Raw genomic sequence first — 21,513 nt, forward strand, 5'->3', positions numbered from 1 at the left:
AAACTGGATCCAGAGCAGTGGTGCAAGCAGTAAGGTTTCTGTCTTGCCCTAGCTAATCTAGGACAGACCACAGTTCGATCCCTGGCATCCCATCTGGTCCCCCAAGCAAGGAGTGATTTCTGAGCGCATAACCAGGAGTAACTCCTGAGTGTCATCAGGTGTGGCCCACCAAAACAAACAAACGAGAATCAAAGAACTCTGGTATCATTGGCATTCTATGGAGAGGTACTACGCCTTGCCCAATGGTTTGTGGGGCTATTTCACCTATTTATTCAGCACTCTTTTTACTGTCTTGACTAAATATTTTATTTTTTTAATTTAAAGACCATGATTACAAGGTTTTTCATACTGTTTTATCCACATTTAAAGTTGTTTATGATTGAGTGACAGTCATACAATGTACCACAACCTTCATCAGCATGCATTTCCCATTGACTAATTTTTATGTAATATAAACAATATTGTACCTCACAAAATATTAGTACCATTTTCATTCTTAACATTTATAGTCTCTATATCATGCATAACATTTATGTCTCTATCCCCTGTTATATCACCATTTTTCAGTCTCAAAGATAGCATATATATATATATATATATATATATATATATATATATATAACTCCCCCTTTTTGTGCTGTACTCTATACTTAAAGTTTTCTGCCAAGCATTGTTTGTTATCTTCACTGCAGTTAACAATAAGCCAGGTGGATTATTTTGAATAAATTTTATTTCTTTTCCTATTAATAAACCCTAGCTGATTATAAATTTTAAAGTTACCAATGAGATATATGATAAATATCTATCATGTAAGATGTAGAAATCCAACTTTAAAGACTCTAAATGGGATACTAATATACACTGATGGAACAAAAGAGTTCTAGTCTTGGAACATTTCTACCATGGTCCTTCTTCTTTAGTCTACTGCAGTCTTTAAGGCCCAGTTCCTTAGATACTCACATTCTTTATCAACCTACCTGGAAGAGGTCACTTATATCATTGGCACACCTCCAGTAGAACAATAACAATTTTTTTTTTGATGTTTGGGCCACACCAGGTGACTCTCAGCGGTTACTCCTGGCTATGCGCTCAGAAATCGCTCCTGACTTGGGAAACCATGTGGGATCCCAGGAGATCAAACCGCCATGGTCGGTCCTAGGTTAGTGCATGCAAGGCAAACACCCTACCGCATGTGCTGCCACTTTGGCCTCTAATCTTTTGTTAATTATTAATGTAATCTGCGTGGTTAAATATATAAAAAATAAGTCCTTACATTGGACTGACAAAGAGATTAGACACAAAACTATGTAGTATGCCATAGTAGGTAAATAAAATAATTCAACTTAACATCCAAATTTCCATTTGAAATGACAGTTTTCTAAATTGCCACCTGTGAGGATAGCTAAATTATACCACAGTTCCCAAGAATAATTTAATCTGCAATCAGCAAGTGAACAATTTTATTCCTTCCTATCCATACAATCAGTAGAAATATAATATCCAAAAGGGGGAGGCATAGCACATGTTTGGATATTATAAAGAATTTGATTACTATAACACCAAATTAAACTTATTTTCATTTTGATATTATAAAAAAGCAGCAGGAGGTTTGAGTAGATAGCTTGCTTTTTCTTTATTAAATTTCTTGTGTTATAGTTAGATGAGTTGAATACTCCCTAGGAGTAAATTAAGAACATTTGGGCCTTGTCTTTAAATTCTAAACAGTGTGGCTCCAAGTCTGACTTTTACAATTCACTTTACTTGGGCTGCCAGAAGGAGATTAAAGAATGCTCCCTAGTTCCTAGGCTGTTTATTGTCTTCTTTATCCAGAAGAATTTCACTCTAAGCTTGAGGCTATGAAATATCATATAAGAATGTCAAGCAATGGAAAACTGACTTGACTCAGTAGGACCATCACATGTACAGGAAAAAAAGTTATATAAATATCAAAACTGTCCATATCCCTACAGGGATATGCTTTCTTGTCAACACATATTGATGGCTGTTTTGTTCTACCTCAACTTTGCAAAGTAAATATTTGCTTCCTAGCCTAAAATTATCAGTAGACTTCTCAAAGTTTTGGGACACAGTAAGATGGTGCAGTTTGATTTTAAAGAAAAAAAGTCATTTCTAAAAAATCAGAATCCTCATTAAGAAAAGAAAGTAAGTACTAAATGAAGGAAAAGGCACCAAAATTAACCAGTACCAGCTACAATAGTTCTTACACTGTTTGTACAATGACCTCTAAGCTCATCTCCATTCTCCAGCATGTGTGAAGTTTCCTAATGTCCCTTTACTCTTTTTTTCTTAGCATCTGGATTCTCTACATGGTGGTGTTCAAAATCAAATTTTTGGCTAGCTTATTACATTTCACTTTATAACTTATGTACAATTCATCTGGCTATAGCCATGTTATGAACTCAGTTATAGATTATCCTATCATCAAATGCTGGACATGTGAACTTTCATATCTATTAAAAATTTTACTTTCTCTAATGAAATATACATTCCTATGGAAGGTACACTAAAGCATTCTTTTTATCTAAAAAGGGAAAGACTGAGAATCAGAAACACCCATCATTCCTAAACTAAAAGGAATAATGTTGAGTTCAATGAAGGATTAGTCTTCGTTCTCTAGACAGGAACAGCATTTTTTTTTCAATGTTACTCTCAGTCAAGACTTTCTAGAGTTTTCTCAGAGCCCAATATGAGACTGGAGAAAATAGCATTTCTCAGCTCAAGCCAAAGCAATTTTGATGAATGTATAGAGAAAAAGCTTTTTATCCTAGTAGGATGGTTAACAAACATTAACTGAAATAAGCAGAGAGATTTCTCACAGCACATATTATGTTTTCCATTGTAGAAAATTCTACTAGGGAAAGTTCATTGATTTTGATACATATAAAAACACGATTAGGAGAGAATCTAGCAAAATAACAGAAAAGGAAAAATGCCAGGTTTTCATCCTCCTCATACTTGCAGTTAATTGATAAATGAATTAAAATATAAGCTATACAAATGCAGCAGACACCTGGAGGAACAGACCAGAAGATATGGTGGGGGATAGCAGAGAAGAGAGGTACAGTTATAAATAAGATCATCCGACATGCTCTGGACAGCATGGTTTGCAACAGGAAGGATAAATGTCAGCATAGTCGATGTCAAAAGAGAGAAGCGTGGGGCAGCAAAGTGGCTTAGTAATAGACCACATGCTTTGCTTAAGGCCCTGGATTCCACACCTGGCACCACTAGGTGTGATCATCAGCAATACAACAGCAAAAAAAATAAAATAAAGGCTTTCCTCTTGAGAGCAGCAGATAATGGCAAGCAGAGTACCAAGAAAGCAGATATAATCTAACAAGCAAACACCAATCAGCAAGTGCTCTAGGAACCACTACTTAAGTGGCAGACATGATCCTGTGAATCACAGATATTTTTGTGGTTCCTGTGGCTGCCACCAGGATCTCTGTCCAAGGTAGGAAAGCATTACAAGGCTGTAATAGGCCTTCTGCCCCATGTTTGTTTTGCAAACAGCATAAGAGGGGAGCTGAGCAGGACATTGTAATCATGGAGTCTCCTGAAAAAACAGAATGAGTTGTATGTGCGGCCTCACTCAGAGTTGATTCATTCCATATCTTCCTTTTTTGTTTTATTTTGTTTATTTTTGCACCACACTGGCAGTGCTTAAGGGGTACTCCTAGTTCTGCTCAGAAATTGCTTCTGGCAGGCTTGGGGGAATATTTGGGATACTAGGGATCAAACTCAAGTCAGCCTCCTGCAAGGCAAATGCCCTACCCACTGTGATATTGATAGAACCTCTCACCCCAGACCTTTCTTTGAGTTGCAGAGCAGCTGTTCCATTCACATCTAGGGGACACTATATTGTTCATCTAATGGTGTTTGCCTCCAGTCATGGCATAGGATACATAATTGGATGAGGACACCTATACAATGAAGACTCTCCCTCACTCTTTCTGCCTGTGACTGTGTAGAGACTACAACTTATTCACCCCTTTCAGAGTAAGGTGGGTGGCAGAGCCCATATTTGGGGGCTGGAATGAGGCAGAGAAATAAAAGATAAAAGATATCCTGTATGTACAAGAGAGCATATATTGCAGAGACAGACCTGAGAATTATTTTTAAACTTAATTGTTTATTGGAATCACCTGAACAAATTAAATAACATCAAGTCTGGGCAAGATATTCTTTGTATACTGGAGTGTTGATTTGGCCTCTGGCACTCCATTTGGTCCCCAAAACACTGAGCCCTGATGGGTATAGACAAAATCACAACAATATTAATTCCTGGGTCCCACCTTAACATATTATTCTAATATCATTGTCCTGATTGTAGTTTGAGATTCAACCATATAATTCTGATTATGTATAGAGTAGGAACAATAGATTATTATTGGAATACCTAAAAAATCGGAAGGATAATTTGATAAAGAATCACTAAATAAAAAATATAAAATAATTTCCAAGCACTAATTAATACAGGCATTAAGGCCTGAAGGGTTTCAGAAAAAATAGAAATACTCTGAGACATCTTGTGCTCAGAATGGCAAAAACCAAAGACAGAGACTGAATTGAAAACAGCAAGACCAAAAAGGAATTTACATACAAAGGGAATCCTATAAGATTCACAACAGAACTTTCAAGTGAGATTCTACTAGCCAGAAGAGAATGGTAGGATGCAGTTCAAAAGCTCAATGAATAATTTTTAATGAGTACCAATAATGATTTATCCAACTATACTATCACTGAGGTTTGAAGAAATGAGAGTTTTTCAGGGACAGACAACAGGTTGGGGAATTCATAACCTTGAAACACACTTGCAATAAGCTTTAAAAAAGACTCTTTAAAAGACAAACCCATCTTCTCAGCAGTTGGCATTAAATATGGTATCAATTAATGGCATTTATGATTGCCCTCTACTAGATTAATAAAGGTTTACTCCTAGCTTGTTAAGGGATTTTACACATTTTTAATAACAAATTATGTCTCATTTATATTGAAGTTCTATGTCTGATTAGTTGTTTCTTAAAAACATCTATAGGGACATTTACAACAATCTTTATTAATGTAAATACTAAGCAGCAATTATAATATTCTCATTTATGTAATACATTACTTTTCACTTTTAAAAGATAAAAATGTCCATGGTTACTATCTGGAAAAATCAGCCCAAGGGAATGTCCTAAGCACAAAATGTAAAACTACAAGTACTAGATAATTTTACCCATATGAGTGATATAAGGATAAAAAATGTATGATCGGAGAAAACAAAATAAAACATAAACTAGTGAGTATTGATAATAGAACACAGGTTACTGGGGGAAAAAGTAAGAAGAAAGAACACAGAAGTAAAGAGCTTGCCTAGCTCACAGCCCTTCCTGGTTTCCTTGCTTCCACATACATTCTCTGGAACACTACTAGAAGTGAACTAGAAGAACACTACTACAAGCACAAAGTCAGGAACAAGCCCTGAGCATTGTTGAATATGGCCCCAAAGGAATCATTCAAAAACAATAAAAGTTAAAATGAATAATTATGTATTAATAGGATATTTTGAACATTCCATAAAATGTACTATATATTAATATTGGCTGAGAAATTCAATATAATTTATAATTATATATAATTTAAATATTATAAGAAATACAATAAATTAGAATTTATTATAACTGTTAGTCACATGACTTCATATATCTTCTTGATTTCTGTTCTACCATTTATGCTCAAAGTTATTGCTGGTTAATCCTAATAGTCTGTCTAATTGGGTGGAGATATGGTTAAGCAAGTACCATAGCACATCTTTTTATAGAACCCTCTCAGTGTATCTTCTACTTTAAGGATCCAGATCTACAGTCCATTAATGTATACCACTCAATCAAAACAGCAAGACTTTCCAAACTTGAGAGATGTGTTTTAGATCATTCTTTTGATTTAACCTCCAGAGTAAGCAAGGGGAAATTCCTGGTGGAGGTTGTCTTTTAGCAAAACTGTCAAATCAGAGCTCCTAGGGATGTCTTGGTTGATTCTAAAAATGTTTTTAAAGTGGTTTTTTTGCCATTCATAAATATTAAGAAATGAAAAATTTAAATCAGAGCATGAAAACTTCAAATAAAATCAAAAGTTCTATGAGTATGTAGTTTAACCAGGGAACTACTGCACAGCCTGGAGTCATAAAGAGAAGCACCAGGGAACTGATTAACTAGGACTACAGTGACAGTATGCTAGAAAATACATTTTCTCTTCAAAGGAAGAGTATCTGATGCCCTGCATGATACAGTGCAATGCCATGCTCCTCAATGACACCAATTTAAATCTAAGCAGGGTCAGTTGTCAGAGCAGAAGTCATTTGTGCCCCATAGCATTTTATTAGTCCATGTGAAATATTTCAAAGTTCTGATCCTAGTTCTGAAAAGATGTGACTATATCATCAAGAATACTACTCCATTTGCCCCCTCTTGGCACCTGAATAAAAAACTATATCTACATCACACTGAGAATATACAAGATAATAATGTATAATAGATGTGTTCAGTTTTATAGTAATTACAATAATAGCAGCATAACAAAAAAACTTTATCTATGTGGCACTTAACATGCTGCAAAGCACTTACTTTCATTCTTGTTATTTCTTTTTAACAACATTTTGATTAATTTTATTTTTATGGAGGAGAAAAACTGAAGTTGATATTTACTTCCTTGAGCCTTGCATGTGTCACCTAAGAACAAATCTTCACCATAAACAGGATTGAACTAGCACTCTAATGCATGAATCTAGGCCTGATTTCATGTCCCCGGTTCTTTTTCAGACAGAAAGTTGTCTTTTTTAAGAGTTACTATAACAACAAAGTTCATAAAAAAAAAAAGCAATCTCACCTAGTGGACAATTTAGGGATAAACAGTGTCCAGATACTTTTTCTACTAAAGAAATATTACATTCTCTCATAATGTAGTAATTATATGGTACTTTAAGAAGAACATACTATTATTCATATTATACAATTTTCATTTGTTACACTGTACAGTTTTGATTACTGTTTACTTTCATTAAAATTTAATAATAGCAAACTTCATTGATTGACATGTGAGTCTTTTTATTATAATTCAGGTAACAACAGTTAAAATAATGCTGAAGTTTATGATATGGGTATAGGAAATTACTGCAATTACCACCAACATGACCTGTGAGTCTACTGTTATCCTGACTTCTAGCCTAGCAATTTTTTTTTTTTTTTGGTTTTTGGGCCACACCCGGTAACGCTCAGGGGTTACTCCTGGCTATGCGCTCAGAAGTCGCTCCTGGCTTGGGGGACCATATGGGACGCCGGGGGATCGAACCGCGGTCCGTCTCCTAGGCTAGCGCAGGTAAGGCAGGCACCTTACCTCCAGCGCCACCGCCCGGCCCCGCAATTTTTTTAAATAATCAGATTCCCTATTTATAAAATAAGAACTATGGCCTAAAAATGTTAAGTAACCTAAAGAGGCCCAGCGAAAACTGGCCAGAGTAAAATGTAATACCTATGTCTATTTCAAAGTTTACATTCAGTCATTACACTCTCACCAAGACTATAAGCAGCACCTAGAAGAATCACTACCAGAGTTCAGCTCTGGGTGAATGGGAGTGAAGCAAGAGGGCAGTGAGTTTTAAGAAAATGAGAAAGACATAATCAAGGAAAGCATGAGGGCATGGGACTCACAGCCCCATGGACTGAGAGCTCCAATTACACACACAGTAGAACATTTATTGTTCAGAAATAATCAACATGGAAAAAAGGACAGATAACAGACAAATTACTATCTAATTTTAACCAAATTTAAGCTGTTTACATCTCAAAAGGGAATGTGTGTGGAAGGAAAATCTATTATAAAAGTCTCTGTTGATGATAGTCCTCTGGGGAAGAAGGCAGGGCAAAAGAGTGATTACAGGACTCCCGTTCATGTGCCTTCCCCTTTCCAGGAAATGCTTGTGTTCAGGAAATTGAATAACCAAGAGTCCTTATCACCTTTTTTCTGCTCCTACCCTCATACTACCAACTTTCTGCCAGGGGTCCTCAAACTTTTTAAAGAGGGGGCCAGTTCACTGTCCCTCAGACCATTGGAGGGTCTGACTATAGTAAAAACAAAACTTATGAACGAATTCTTATGCACACTGCATATATCTTATTTTGCAATGAAGAAGCAAAACAGATACAAATACAATATGTGGCCCGCGGGCCATAGTTTGAGGACCACTGTATCCATTTCTTCGATGTCATCATATCCAACAAATATGGAAACTTTTCTGAAGATAGTATAAGAAAATTAGAGAAGGGAAATAAACACTACTTGTTTTAGGGTTCATCTGATATATAATTTTCTCAATACCAAACTATTTACAGGAAAATTCATATATATTTTGTATCTGATAGATAGTGTAAGTATATATTAATTATATATATGGTGTATATATAATTAATATATAATTAAAATATATAATATATCACACATGTTAATTGATATTAATGTAAAATATTATAATTAATGTGTTGATATTAATTAACTAATTAATATTGATATTGAGCATAAGTTATTTTATGCATGATTATGTTGTGTGTGTTATGTATGCTAATTATATAATTAAATATATATTATTTAATATAATTTAAAAGGGGCTGGGGAGATAGCACAGTGCTATGGCCTTTGTCTTGCATGCAGTAGATTCAGGATGGACGGTGGTTCAATTCCAGGCATCCCATATAATCCCCCGTGCCTGCCAGGAATTATTTTGAGTGAGTGCAGAGCCAGAAGTAATCCCTGAGCACTGCCGGTTGTGACTCAAAAACTAAAACAGATAGATGATAGATGATAGATAGATAGATAGATAGATAGATAGATAGATAGATAGATAGATAGATAGATAGATAGATAGATAGATAGATAGATAGATAGATAGATAGATAGATGATAGATAGAGAGAGATGATAGATAGATGATAGATAAAACAAATTTAAATGGTATATATTTAAACATATATAATTAATATAACAAAGTCTAGTCCAAGCTTTATCAATTTAATACCACGTACAAAATGATATGAACAAAATATTAGAAACATGAGGCAATCATAGTTGGTGGGTCAGTCCAGAGGGTATGTGCTTATATTCTGGAAGCCCAGGTTTAATTCCAGAATATTGTGGCACTCTGAATACTGCCAGGAGCAAAACCAAGCACAGCCAGATATAGTCAACAACACCTATTGTTGTAGCCCCAAGTCTGAAAAATAAAAAGAATTAAAAAACATAATTTTAAAAATGAAGACCTATCTGTATCCTTGCCAACTAATTGAAGAAATCACTAAAAACTGTAAATAAGTGATAATTCTCCAACTTCTGTGGCATTAAAACCACCTCTGGCATTAAAACCACCTGCAAGACATAACAAGATTAATGGACTGAGAATTTTTGACTCAGAAAGCCTGAAATAAAGTCAAAGAATCTACATTTCTAGCAAGTTTGCAGGTGATGCTGATGTTCCTGGTCCTCTAATCTCAAAGAATCATGACAATAGGTTCAACAAAATTACAAAAAGGATGAACATTAGTGAAAGGCTTAATAAGCCTACTAAAGTAGTATAAAACATTATGAAGAGCTCCAACTTTAAAGCATGCCTCAAAAAATAAGAGAAATTTCAGATACCGGGGGTAGTGCTTCAATTCCAAAGGTAGCATATTCTCCAGATTCTTCCACATAACTACCATAGTTGTTTTGTTGACCTCTTTCTAGTCTTGCAGAACGAAATGAAAGTATGAAACTACATTTCTTTGCTTGAGCAGACTGAGCATACAATAGTCATCGGATAGTGGTGGGGAGGGGTTTGGGCCACACCCAGAGTGCTCATGGCCTACTCCAGCTCTGTGTTCAAGATCACTCCGAGGAGTGGTTGCTCAGATGTCAACCCCTCTCTCCTATAATGCCTATAATGGTTGTTTCCTTTTTGGTTTGTTTGTTGGGTCAACTCAGAAGTACTCAGGTGGTAATCAACCTGGTTCTGCACTCAGAAATCACTCTTGTCAATCAGTGCTCAGAAGATCATTTTGGATGCTGGAGGTCCAACCCATGTCGGCCACATGCAAGGCAAATGCTCTATTCATACTATTATCACTCCAGCCCCAATAGTTATCAATTTTTATTTTTTGTTTTTTGGCCCTCACCCTGTGATGCTCAGTGATTACTTCTGGCTCTGCGCTCAGAAAGTGTTCCTGGCTTGGGAAACCATATGGGACGCTGGGGGAATCAAACCACTGTCCATCCTAGGTCAGCGTGTGCAAGGCAAAAGTCCTACTGCTTGTGCCACTCTGATTCCAATGGTTATTTCTTAACTCCAACTAGGCTCCTGATATTTCAGAAAGAAAAAAATAAAGCAGTTTTAGCACTACTTATGTCTTATTTATTGTTTCAAATAATTTTTGTTTCTCTGAAACCATTTTACTTTGTCCTAGCTTAAATCTCATATTCTCTGGATAATAAAGAATTAAAATAAGAATTTAAATCGGTCAAATTTTCCTCTGTAAATTAGTTTTACTGATGGCAATACCAAAAATATGCACAATTTCCCAAGTAGTTTCTTATATGCATATTTTAGGAGAAAAAAATTGGAAACAACTCTAAAAGCATCTTAACTGCATGTTGTCACAGGAAAAATAGTCAAAGGGATAATACACATACTCAAGAGAATAGTTTTATTCCCAGTTCCTCCATCATTCTACCACATGTCCTAAAGTAGTAATTCAAATTCCCACTGTTCTAAATTTTGTATGTGTGAAATAGGGGCATATTTGCCAAGAGGCTTAGTTAATACTTAAAAATGCTTTTGAAATCACTGGGGAAAGAGAAAAATAAGTAAAATTACTCTACATTGACCTATGGAACTCAAATAAAAAACAAAGTGGCATCAACACTCAGGCAACAAGCCAGCTAAAAAGACATTTTCCTACTATTAAGCTCCACAATTATCATAACAAATATACACCAAATTTCATTGTTGTCAAGCACTCTACTATCATTTCTTGTTTTGGCTTTTGTTTCATTTCTCTTACAGATAGAGGAACTAATTCAAATGCTATTTCTTCATCTAAGAATGGGAAAATGTTTTCCATATGGCACCAGGTAATAAATTTTATACTCTGCAGGATATATTTGAATATGTAGCCTTTTATTATCATGACCATGAATCAGTTTAAAATTGGGACAAGTAATCATCACTAATCAACATTTTCAATTTTCCTATAAAATCATCAGCATCCAATCTTTCGTCAGTTTGTTTTCTTATTTTCAATATTACTTCTGTTTCATATAAAACAGCAAGGAAGATGCCTCTAGCTAAAGATTAGCTTTTCTTAATAAAAAAAAGTGAAGCATTTTTTAAAAATAATAGTTTTGCTTTAAAGTTCTGCTTATATCCCCAAAAATAATCTGCTTGGACAGTCCAGTTGTTTTAGTACCTCAAACACTGTCCTTTGGTTTCCTTCACCATTTCTATTGCAGTTATTGTTGTTGTTGTTGTTGTTGTTGTTGTTGTTGTTGTTTGCTGCTTCATTACTTGAGTTTTCTCATGAGTCTTTAAGGGAAACAATGTTATTCTTTTAATTGTACAAACTGAACAACTTATTTTTAAAGAGCTGTGTCACTACTATTCAATTATCCTATATTCTTGTACTAGTTTAAAAATAAAAGACTATCTCTAAGTCCTGATCTCAGTCCTGAGTATAGTTGTAGAAGTCTTATATATCCTTATAAACAGTCTATACACATTTTATTTTGTTTTCTTATTACAAGAATAATATACCTTCCTGTTTACTGTTCACTTAATATCCCATTTAATTTTATTTAAAGTTAAAGTTTTACTTGAAAATTCCCAATCAGATTGTCATTAAAATTATGCAGAATGAAATAGTGCCATATTATAAGTTACCAAAGTTTAAAATCGATAAAGTTTTTTTTAATCTTTCTTATAGCTCTGTTTAAGGATTTTACAATAAAAGGATCACTCTTTTAACTGAGAATGAATTCCATGTAAAACACATGGCAAGAATTTTTTTATTTTAAGTTAATAGTGAAGTTCTATCTAGAATTATCTTGCATAAAATGTGAAATACAATACTTGTACAATTTTACAACTTAAGGTATTCAAAATTTTGTTTGCATTTTCTTTCTTTACAGTGCGCATTTCAGAAATAAGCTTATCAGTTCAGATACATGAAATCACACTATCAACTTTCTTTCAAATTCTCTATACAAGGAAAATCATTGTAGAAATGTATCCTTTGTGGCATTTTAATGTAGTATGTCTTGTATGCAAGGTCAATATAATAAAGATCTTCACATAGAACTTCTGTAGTTCTTACCAAAGTGCTTCTGAAGATGCTTCTAAAAATTATTATTCTATGTCTCAACACAAACTTTCACATTTTATTTTTGTCTCAGAATTTCAGGTACCAAATATTTCACTTTTAATAATTTTTATTAATTTTTAAGTCAGAAACTAATAAAATGAATTAAGAATAGTTGCAGTATACAAAATCAAGTTGCAAAATCAGTACATGTTTATATTTACAATGAACACTCCTAAAGAGAATTAAGAAAATGTTTCCATATATAATAACATCAAAAAGAGTAAAATTTTAATTCATGAAAAAGTTAATCAAGCAATTAAAAATTATACACCAACTACTATAAATTACTAAAGAACTTTAAAAAATACCAAGTAAATATAAACATTTCAATTTCATAATTATAGTTGGGAGACTAGTTATAGTTTTATGTCATTTTTATCACAAATGATCTACATTTTCATCTACAATTTAATATATAAGTTCAATGAAATCTTTACCAAAACCCTAATTTTTTGTAGAATTATAAAAGAACTTGAAGGTAACCATAAGACATGTACAAAATAAACTTACCATGGAATAAAAAATGATAAAGACTGTGTCAATACTTCAAAACATATTATAAATGTTTTCATTATAAATTATCTTCATTGTTAAAACATTATGATATTTGCATATAGACCATTGTACTACATATTCATTGACTAGAGATACCCAAAATGAGCAGACATGGATATGATTCCTAAGAAATGTGCCAGTGGGGAAAGAAAGAATAGTCTCTTCAACTTTTAGAAATAGAGGAAATGGATATTAAATGCAAAAGAATGAAATTGAATATTTATCTTACATACTACATAAAAAAGTATTTCAACATGTATAATATATTTAAATAAAAATACTGAAACAATAAACTCACAGAAGGAACTATAGGGAAAAATTTCATAACACAAAACCTGGCATTATGCATATGACAGCTGAAGCACAAGCAACACAAGCAAAAAATATGTAAGTGGAATTTATTAAACTAGAAGAACCTGCACACAAAAGAAAGAACAGAATAAGAATTCAACATATAAAACATGAAAACAATTTTAATTCATATATCTTATAAGGAGTTAAAATACAATATATATGAGGGAGATCAACAATTTAACAGCAAAACAAAGAATTAAACTGATTTTAAAATGAATGATAGAATTGAATAAAACAGTATTTAACTAGGGACCTAATGACCTCTTTGAACTCCCAGGATATCCCATGGGAGGCAGGTGAAAAATCACATAACAGGGTTGGGGTTTAGGTAGGTTGCTGGAAGGGATTTTCACAGCAACATAAGCAAACACTATGGGCCAATCCTTAGAAGTGGGGATCCACAAGAAAATAAGTAAGTTTGTAGGTAATATAATTGAGAAAAAAGAAGAAAAACTAGATTAAATGTGACTCCACAAAAAAAAAAAAAAAAGTTCACCATCACTATCCTGAAAAGGCAAACCAAAAACAGTAATAAAATTCATATTATGCCTGTTGTGATGGACATTTCCCAAATAATAGAAATTAACAAATATTAATAAAGGAAGTACAAAAACTGAAATGCATCTATTGATGGTAGAAATGCTAAATAGTACAGCCAATTCAGGAACTAATGGAGAGTCTAGTGAAATAAGCCAGTGGGAGAGAGATAGATGCAGAATAGTCTCACTCATCTATGGGTTTTAAGAAAAATAAAGGACATTTTTGCAACAATCCTCAGAGAAAAAGAGAGGAGGGCTGGAAGGTCCAGCTCATGACATGAAGTTCACCACAAAGAGTGATTAGTTCAGTTAGAGAAATTAGTTAGTTACATTGAGAACTATCATAACAATATGAATGAATGAGGGAAGTAGGAAGCCTGTCTAGAGTAAAAGGCAGGGGGAGGGTGGGGAGGAGGGAGATTTGGGACATTGGTGATGGGAATGTTGCACTGGTGAAGGCGGTGTTCTTTACATGACTGAAACCCAACTACAAACATATTTGTAATCAAAGTGTTTAAATAAAGATATTTAAAAAAAGAAAAATTAAGCTAAATCCAAATTTTAATTATTAAAAGCAAGAGCTACCAAGGGCTGGAACAGTAGCAAATAAATAAGGGTTTGCCTTATGTATAGTCAACCCAGATTGGATCCCCAGCATCCCATATGGACTTCCTGAGCCTGCCAGGTGTAACTCCTCAACACCACTGGGTGTAAACTCCCAGATGAGTGGCTATAGAAACTGTGATACATATACATAATTGAATAATATACAGCCATCAGAAAAATGAAGTCATAAAATTTTCCTACACATGGATGGACATGTAATCTATTTTGCTGAGTGAAATAAATCAGAGGGAGAGAGAGACTCACAGAATAATCTCACTTATCTGTGGGATTTAATAAAAATAAAAGACATTATTGTAATAATAATGAGACAATAGAGATGAGTACTGGAAGGACAGGCCCATGATATGAAGGAGGAAGAAGGGAGGGAGGAGGGGAGGAGGGGACTAAAGTGTTGCCATTTCTGAGGGCAGTTAGAGAAATAACTACACTAACAAATATCATGGCAATGGTAGTGAGGGAGAGAAATAGAATGCCTATCTCGAATACAGGCAGTGGGAGGGGGGAGAGATAGGGGGCATTGGTGTGGGAATGTTGCAGTGGTGAAGAGGGGTGTCCTTTTATATAGCTAAAACCCAATTACAAACATGTTTGTAATCATGGTGCTTAAATAAATATATTATTAAAATAAAATAAAGTAAGATCAGCTAGAAGAAAATAAATTAAGTAAATAAATAAGTAAAATAAAATAAAATAAAAAAACTACCATTGGTCCAGAAGCCATTTCTGGATTTAAGTAAAAATACCTAAAAAATATATTATGAAGCATCACAATAATAGTAAAAAGTAACCTAAACATCTCAACAGATAGATAATAAAAGTATATTACATAATGAATAAAATGAGATATTTTCATTTTTAAAAAAGAATAAAATTCTGTCAGAAGCTACAATATGGGTTAATTTGAGAATATAGGATAAACAAAATAAGTCATCCAAAGGATGAGTACTAGACTTTTATTAACTTATCTAAAATTGTCAATGATATGAGTGCACAGAATGAAAGGTAGCTTGCCAGAAACTAAAAACAGGGACCTGATAATGGTTATAAAGGTATAGTCATGCAAGGTCAAAAAAAAATGCAAGAGATTTCTTAGACAATAATGTTCTTATAGTTAACAGTTTTATATAGAATATTTAACATTTTGTTGACAACAGATCTTATGAAGCATATGCTGCCCCAGCTAAAAAAGTAAACTAAAAACATCAAAGCTAAATATAAGAAAAAATATCTTCATACCATGTCTACAAGTATTTAACTAAGTAAAAGGAAGGAAGGAAGGAAGGAAGGAAGGAAGGAAGGAAGGAAGGAAGGAAGGAAGGAAGGAAGGAAGGAAGGAAGGAAGGAAGGAAGGAAGGAAGGAAGGAAGGAAGGAAGGAAGGAAGGAGGGAGGGAGGAGGGAGGGAGGGGGGAGGGAAGGAGGAAGGGAGGGAAGGAAGGAAGGACGGAGGCAAGGAAGGAAGGAAGGAAGGAAGGAAGGAAGGAAGGAAGGAAGGAAGGAAGGAAGGAAGGAAGGGGTGAAGGAAGGAAGGAAGGAAGGAAGGAAGGAAGGGAGGGAGGGAGGGAGGGAGGAAGGAAGGAAGGAGAGGAATGAAGGGAGGGAGGAAGGAAGGGAGGGAGGGAGGAAGGGAGGAAGAAAGGGGTGAATGAAGGAAGGAAGGGAGGGAGGGAGGGAGGGAGGGAGGGAAGAAGGAAGGAAAGAAGGAGAGGAATGAAGGGAGGGAGGGAGGAAGGGAGGGAGGAAGGGAGGAAGGAGGGAAGGAAGGAAGGTAGGAGAGATGGAAGGAGAGAAGAAAGGAAGGAAGGAGGGAGGGAGGGAGGGAAAGAAGAAAGGAGGGAGGGAAGGAAGGAAGAAGAAAAGGAGGGAGGGAAGGAAGGAAGGAAGGAAAGAAGGAATGAAGTAATGAAGGAGGAAGGGAGGAAGGAAAGAACTAAGGGATGAAGGAAGGAAGGAAGGAAGGAAGGAAGGAAGGAAGGAAGGAAGGAAGGGAGGAAGGGAGGGAGGAAGGAGAGGAAGGAAGGGAGGTAGGGAGGGAGAAAGGGAAGAAGTAAGGGAGGAAGAAAGGAAGGAAGGAAGGAAGGAAGGAAGGAAGGAAGGAAGGAAGGAAGGAAGGAAGGAAGGAAGGAAGGAAGGAAGGAAGGAAGGAAGGAAGGGAGGGAGGGAGGGAGGGAAGGAAGGAGGGAGGGAGGGAAGGAGGGAAGAAGGGAGGAACGGAAAGAGAAAGGAAGGGAGGGAAGGAGGAAGGAAGTGAGGGAGGGAGGGAGGGAGGAAGTAAGAGGGGGGGAGGTAGGAAAGGAGGGAGAAGGGAGGGAGGAGGGGACTAAATTGTTGCCACTTCTGAGACATTGAAGAATGAGCTAATACTATATTAGCATAAATTGTAGATTCATGTTTCAGGGTATTTGCACATCACTTTTTAAAAATCGGAGGCTCACTTAGCCTCCAAAACTCTACTATAACTTTTGATGCACAGTATGTTTTCCTCAAGCTCTTTTTAAAATTTAAAGTAATTATTAGAGGGCCAGAGAGATAATCCAGAGTTTACACTACTGGTCTTATAAGTGGCTACCCTTATTAAATCTCTTGGACCACATAAGAGTCCCCAAAGATTCCAGAGGAATAATCCTGAAACACAGGATATGGTTTAAATTCTGAACACTCTGGTTGTGGAATCAAGGAACCATGAAATTTCTCCACAGACATCAGCATATTTACTTCACCATCATATGCTGAACTAGCAAGTATCTTATGATTACCTTCTTGCTCAGCACAAATTTCTAGACTAATCACTAAATTATAGGATGTTCCATGCACAAGTATTAGGAGATAGGGATTAACATAGACATTTAGCACAAGCACAGAATCAAACAATTGCCATTCATAGACAGTGACAGTGTGAATTATAGGTCAGGTGATGTTGCCCAAGATTTTTAGAATTAGCTTTTAATATATATTTTATGTAATTGTCAAAGATAATTATTAGGATATTATGGATATACCTAATACTGCAATGACAGGTATAGTCCAAAATTTAAACATATATCTTGAGCAAAAGTACTGTTCCCTACATTAGTTTTTGTTTCTCTGTAGTCAGGTTGGCCTCAGGATAAAAAAAATTACATAAATATAGATACAAATATATATGCAACCCTGAGTTTTATTTCCTCCACTGTTTGGCACTAACTCTTTGGGGATGACATTCATGAAAAACCCTATAATATTCATTATTGTATTTCTCAGGTGCAGGTACTTTCATTGCTGTGATTTATCTAAATTGTATTTTTGTCAAAGGGCTATAAAGGGGATAATGTGAAAAGTCTATTGGGATATTGTTAGTAAATTTATAAAATTACTTTCTGTATCCACTTAAACCAAGTAATTTTTTAACTCATTGCTTTTAGGGCAGACTTATATATCATGGAAGACTTTAAGGGAATAGAAGTTAAGCATCCAAATTAAAGATTCTTTGTCCAAAAGCCTGTCTGTTAAGAGAAAATTATTATTTATGGAACTCAAGGACACTTTTCAGATGAGTGAACAATATAAACCTAAAGTTCCAGAACTACACAGAAATATTGTTTACAGAATTTTTCTTTACTCTTTTTATATTTTAACTTCAGATCCAATTGTGAATTATTCTTCCCAGAATCATTTGCTCACTACAGGGAAACATTTCCAACTGCCTCTTGATCTAAACAGACCACAGTTCAGATTTCACTCTAAAAACGATTTCTTTCACATAAAAGATAGCACTTAGCATTGCCATCTTTTTTGTGACCAGCAAGGAGAACATGACACAAATGTTGAGGAGGGTCTGACATCCTTTGTAATTTTGCACATGAAATCTATAGCATTTACAAAGTCCTATCTTCACAGAATTCTTGACTCTTATCTTAGTCCCCGAGCAGTAAGTACATTTTCTTATTAGAGACTCTCAGTTCTATAATACTTAACTCTGTATCTGGCACTTTGTCATCTGAGCCATGAGAAAATTTCTGTGGAGTCTCCCTCTTATAAATTAGAGAGGAAAAAACCATTATGATAAACATAAATGAGGGTTCCTTTTCCACATGCCTGCTGGGACAAGTTGTTTCTAATTGTTCTGGTGTAAATATATATCATAAATGTAAGGTATATTTCACAGGGCACTAAGTTTGTTTTTGTTTTTGTTTTCATTTACTTTTTCCTGATGGTAAATGATAAAGAACACTTTTTCCTTTACTATGGCCATTTTTTGAAGAAGTGTCTGTTCAGCTTTTCTTCCCCTATCAACTAATCGTTTTTTATTTTTTCTTTATTTAAACATCTTGATTACAAATATAATTGTGATTACGTTTCAGTCACCAGTGCAACATTCCCACCACCAATGTCCCAAATCTCCCTCCATCCCAACCTACCCCCAACTGTACTCCAGACAGGCTTTCCAGTTCCCTCATTCATTCACATGTTTATGGTAGTTCTCTGTGTAGTTATTTCTATAACTGCACTCACCACTCTTTGTAGTGAGCTTCATGAAGTGAGCTGGAAGTTCCAGCCCTCCTCTCATTGTCTCTGAGGATTGTTGCAAAGATGACTTTTATTTTTCTTAAAACCCATAGATGAGTGAGACTATTCTGCGTCTCTCTCTCCCTCTGACATATTTCACTCAGCATGATAGACTCCATGTACATCTATGTATAGGAAAATTTTATGATTTCATCTCTCCTGACAGCTACCTAATATTCCATTGTGAATATGTACCACAGTTTCTTTAGCCATTAGCCTGTTGAAGGGCATCTTGGTTGTCTCCAGAGCCTGGCTATTGTGAATAGTGCTGCAATAAATATAGGTGTGAGGAAGGGGTTTTTGTATTGAATTCTTGTATTCCTAGGGTATATCCCTAGGAGTGGAATAGCTGGGTCGAATGGGAGCTCAATTTCCAGATTTTGGAGGAATCTCCATATCGCTTTCCATAGAGGTTGGACTAGAGGGCATTCCCACCAGCAGTGGATAAGAGTTCCTTTCTCTCCACATCCCTGCCAGCACTGATTGTTCTCATTCTTTGTGATGTAGGCCAATCTCTGTGGTGTGAGATGGTATCTCATCTTGTTTTGATTTGCATCTCCCTGATGATTAGTTATGAGGAGCATTTTTCATGTGCCTTTTGGCCATTTGTATTTCATTTTTATCAAAATGTCTGTTCATTTCTTCTCCCCATTTTTGATGGGATTAGATGTTTGTTTGTTTTTTTTGTAAAGTTCTGTCAGTGCCCTGTATATTTTGTATATAGCCCCTAATCTTTTTTTTTATAATTTTTTTATTTTGAATTATGAGAACAAAAGATGCAAAGAAAGAGGATAAGGTAAAGTTACAGTGGAAGGACAATCACCCATAACATAATTATCAGAAGTCCCCTTGCTGATATCTTAACTTTGAACTTTCACCAAAGAAAGTTAAGATAAATAAAACAGAATCCATGTGCAATTACTTTGTCCCTCAAGTCCCCAGATTGTAGCACATTATAATATTTCTTAACAGCACACAAGGCAATCTAAAGCCATCAAACTTACGTAACTCCTTAAACATTAGAGGCATAGTATTTTTTACATTTCCATGTACATGCATATTAGCTTAAGTTAACCTCAAATTTTAAGTGGGTGCGTTTTAAGGATTAGAGTCAAAGGAGCACAGTAAAAACGGTGTTAGAGTGGCAATTGTTGTTTGCATAGGCCCACCAAAATATGAGAGGCATGGAAAGGAATAACCTTGGCCTAAATACAAAGAGATCCTACCCCTGAAGTTTCCTGGCATAAGACCAGCTCTAGGCCTCAGGAAAGTTATCGTTCGATCCAAGACATTGTCTGTAGTGCCAACACACTTTTCACACAGTCTCTGTTGTTGGTCTCATGTTTCTGTATTAAAGATTCTGGAATCTGCATGTCCTACATTGAAGTCATGATGTGGAGTGCCTTCTCGTTTCACCTCACCATGAAAGGGCAATGCAGGAAGCCCTTTCCTGTAAGCAGGTTGTTGTTGTTAAGTCTTCTCAGTGTTAAGGGAAGTCTCTTTTGAGCAGGACGATGTCTGAGCAGTGGTAGGGTCTTCCGTGGTAGAGGATTGCTTCCAGGTGATGTTATAGACAAACCTCACAATTAAGGGGCAATACAGCAAGCCCTGTCCAGTAAGCAGGTCTTTGTTCTTGTTGTCTTCTCAGTGTTAAGGGGTGTTTCTTTTGAGTAGATGTCAGAGCAGCTGTAGGGTCTTTCCTGGTACAGGAATGCCACCAGGTGATGTTATATACAACCTTGGATGTTTTGTAAATGTCTTCTGTAGATCAAGGGGTGAATGGAGAATGCCCATTCTTCTGAGGCCTGTGCCAGGTCTTTATGTCAATGTTCAGGGTGTAAGGTCTCATTGCACTACAAGATTTGTGTGTTCCCATTTTTATTAGATAAGAACTTATTGGTATGTATAGTATTTTTCCATGTTAGTGTGCCTACGCAAACAAGATATAAAGCCACGTGGTGCTATCAGATATATGGGGGCATAAGAACATTTCCAACAAGACCCATGACTTGGTTCAAACATAAGTATTAAACTGAGGGATTCTTTCACACCAAATTCCATATTGAGCAGTTCACAAAGAGAAGATAAAAAACATGGGGGGGGGGATCATCACTGTATAAGAAAGTATTTAGCAAAAGTTATAGCCGTCAAAGAAAACACCCATAAAATGTTGAAAAATATGTGTCCTTTTTATGCCTTTTAAAATAGTTGGGTGGGTGTTAACTCTAGGGCACCACTTTGGTCTGTGACTTAGGACTCAACAGTACTTAAGTTAGAAAGGGTATAAAAGGAGTAATGATGATAGGAGTTAAAGAAGTTAAAGAGAAATATGAACTTATGAAGGGGTATGCAAAAGGGCAGAGTAAAAAATGGACATTCTGCATACATAAAAACATAATTCAATGATAGTGAGTACTATTAAAGTTTCTTGTGAGAGTACTATTAAAGTT

Source organism: Suncus etruscus, chromosome 1 (genome assembly GCF_024139225.1).
Source record: "Suncus etruscus isolate mSunEtr1 chromosome 1, mSunEtr1.pri.cur, whole genome shotgun sequence".
NCBI classification, from domain to species: Eukaryota; Metazoa; Chordata; class Mammalia; order Eulipotyphla; family Soricidae; genus Suncus; species Suncus etruscus.